We start from the raw sequence: 3768 nt of genomic DNA, 5'->3' as shown, positions 1-3768 counted from the left end.
CACTAAACTAGTTAATTAATTTAGTAATTTAAAATATTTATTAATATGTATGAAATTTAGAATGATTGAATTTTATCTTTATTTTTAAAAAATTTGATATTTCTACGAGTAGGATAGAGTAGGTTAGGGTTTAGAACTTTAGAGTGCGGGTAGGGTAGAGTTTTAATGAAATTTTCAACCCACAGGTAGGGTTAGGGTAGGATCCAAACCCTACCCTACCCGACCCCGTTGCCAGTCCTAGATGGAAGCAGTCTAAAAGGAGTGTTGAGGATGATGAAGAAGAAATTTGTTTCTCCAATGTGTAATTACGGAAGTTATGCTATTTTATTTGAATCTATCCCTACATAAAATCCAAGGAGGCTTTTTTTTTGTTGTTCTTATTTTAAGGTAAGTTCTATATTTATGGTTTTGTTTGGTTTGCGAAGTTATTTGGTGGTTTTTAGAGTTTAGCCGTGGGTATCTTTGCTATAGAACAACGCTGTCAACGCACGATATTGCAAATATTTTGTTTGGCTAGATAAGTATATTGCCTCTTTTTGTATTGATGAAGTAGCACAATATGAAGTTGCAGACCCAACGAAAAATATGAAAGAAAGGATTGCAGAGATATAGAAGAAAATGGTTGAAGACAAAAATGTTGAGAAGGATAGTAGTGCTCTTAACAAGTGAAAATTATTTGGCTTGATTTTGTTGGGCGTTGTAATAGTAAAGGGGTTTAGTTTAGTTATAAATGGATAAAGTTAGTATGCTTTTGTTAGTGTAATCTTAATGTTTTGTAGGTGGTACAATTTAAGGATGCAGTGAAAGATTAGACTGTGAAATTGTAATAAACTATGGTTCTGGATTAATAGATATTGTGTATTCAGTTATTTCTATTTTTCACATTTCATGACTTTTGTATAATTAATTGACAGAATCAAGGTTTGAGAAAGTAAAAAAGGAGTTGAGAAGAGAATTTACCAATGAAAAAGCAAACTGAGTGATTGAGATTTTCTCCTGTCCATCTTGTGGGGCATGTGGTCTCTTTGGCATATTTTTCTTATTTTTCTTAGACTTAGTCTGATTTAGTTGCAAAAAATAATATGCAAAAAAACAATGAATGTCTATTAAATAGCAATCACATTTCACAAAATATAAATAGTCAAAAATTATGTCCAAAAAAAAAATACAACTAAGGGTATTTCACATTTCTGACCCTAATTTCTTTTGAAGTAGGTTTTATGAGGCTTGGGATTGTTGTGAGTTTAACCAAAGGTTCCATCCTGAAATGTGAAACAAGAGTTGGCCCATTAGGGGTGTATATGGGTCGGTGAAATCGGGTTTGTCTTAATCTATACCCGACCCTAAATATACACTGGGTTTATTTTTTAAACCATAACCCAACTTTATACTCGATGAAACCTAAACATTTTCGGGACACAATTATACCATATCCAAACCGGGTGAAAATCAGGCATTTAAAGCTTTAACAATAATTTATAAAGAAACTTATTTATGATACACTTATTTATAAAATAGAAACTTGTTATCGAGAAGTTGATATCCATATTTAAACTTGAATTTGTCCATAAATTTTAATTTGATATTTTTTTATCTATTTTCTAATTCAACAAGTGTGATTAAAAATAAAACAATAAGCTTATAATTAATATAACATAATATTGGAATTAATTTAAAATATATATACCTTTTTTAGTTTCCTTAGGGTGCACATGGGTTGAGTGAAACCGGAATCGCCTTAACTCAGATCCGACCCTAAATAATGACTGGGTCTATTTTTAAGACTCTTACCCGACCCCAAACCCAGTGAAATCACACCAACTTAGCCCCTAAAATATTCGGGTTCGGATTGGGTATTCGGATTAGGTCGGACCATGTGCACCCCTAATCACCATTGACCTAGAATTCCATGGATGAAATTATATAATCTAGTTAACCTGAATTAGAGGAGCAACCACTGGTGCAGGATCAGCAGATGGATCAGCATCCTCATTGTTGTTCCCATCTTGATTAACTGGTGCAACTTCCAAAGATACCCTCTTCTATCTCTTTCTTTTTGGCTGCCCTGCTCCCTTGTATCTTTTGAAGTAGTACCATTTTTCTCTACATTTGCTATAAATAATCTGGAAGGTTCTTCTGACTTTTGTTGCCATTATCTGGTGTAGGAGGTTGAATTGCTTTCTTTCTCCTCTTAGTTGGTCTACCAGCAGACTTCACAATTCTGGGTGGATCAGGTTTCAATTGGTTAGTTGGTTCACAGAATTCTTCACTATTTACAAGGTTGATACAAAAAAGGAGGAAGCTTGTAGGCTTCATGTTCGACACTCTCGTAGGAATCAGATAATGAGAATAATGATTTTGAAGAATCTGTCATCACCAATACATGATCATCTTCAAAAACCACTTCCTCAACCACAGGATCATCTTCAGTTACAATAGAAGTTTCACTCCATATTCAAAGTAAAGGTGGAACTCATTCAGAATGTGGCTCATAGTGAAATCACACATATTGTTGATCTTCTTGTCACCACGAAGCACATGCAGACCATCCTCAAACTCAATAACAGTTGGGTCATGCTAGTAATTTTTTTTTGTAGGTCAAATACCCCAATCTCTTGAACAGTTCCTCCAAGTCCTTCTTATTGACAAAGTCAACATCCATTGGAGGAAATTTTTTCTACCTCCCCGCCTAAGTAACGCAGCTTACTATTTGCAGATCTTATAAGCTTTCCGCCATGATTAAATACAGGGATCACAAATATAGACATCTGCAACATTTTTAACCCGAATCATTAAAAATTTACAGTAATGCACAACAACGACAGCCAAGAATATCATGATTAAAAACACTACATAAGGATTTGATTACTTAGAAAATTGACTATGTTTCTCAAAACCTAGCATTATCGAACCCTAATAAAAAATTGTGTTCATTCGTTATCCACTTTATCGATTAACTCATACTGATCAAAACGAACGGGAAGCAGTTCATTCCTCAAAGACATGCATAGAAAACAAGTTCATTGTCAACTAACATAATAAGAAAACCAAAATAGGAAACTAACCTTTCACTTCCATGTCACGCAGTCGCTGTCTAAACCTTCCATATGTCTGTCGCAGACTCGTTACCGGATTTTTAATTCCAGCTTTGTCCAAAGGTTTTAGAGGAAAACAATGGTGGAAGATGAAGTGTTAGGGCTTTTCTGAGAATCAGTGACATCAAGAAGGAGATTAATGTAAATGTATAATGAGGGGGTTTATAAGTGCCCAGCGACGTCGACGTTTCAGTTGCATGAAGGGGGTATATAGTCCCTACAACAATTCTTATTGACGCGTGGTATTTGGCATTAACAACTCATACTCCACCTGACATGTCATACTGGCAATTCGTTGGCAATCGGTTACAGGAGCCGATCGGTTCAGTTATATCGATGGGTGGGAACCTAGTTGAGCTTTAGTGATAATTAGGGTGTCCTACGAAAAAATTCTCAGGAGCCAAAAAAAAGTATTTATCCTTGTAACAAAATAGATTGGAAATACTATTATTAAAATATTCCTATTTTAAATTTTTAATGTTTTGAGTTTGTTATTTTCTAAATTAACATAGATCATGAAAGACACCAAATTAGATAGATATTCAGAGATTATAATTAGGTGTAAGTATTTAAAAGAGGATACATGTCACAAGATTGCGAAATTATAACCTAATTTCTTTATGTAATTTTAAGATAATGAGCTTTTTATTAAATTTAGCTAATTTTAAGACTG

This window comes from Arachis ipaensis, chromosome B07 (assembly GCF_000816755.2).
Source record: "Arachis ipaensis cultivar K30076 chromosome B07, Araip1.1, whole genome shotgun sequence".
Lineage (NCBI taxonomy): Eukaryota > Viridiplantae > Streptophyta > Magnoliopsida > Fabales > Fabaceae > Arachis > Arachis ipaensis.
The sequence above is the reverse complement of the archived record's forward strand: the minus strand, read 5'-3'. Positions refer to the sequence as shown.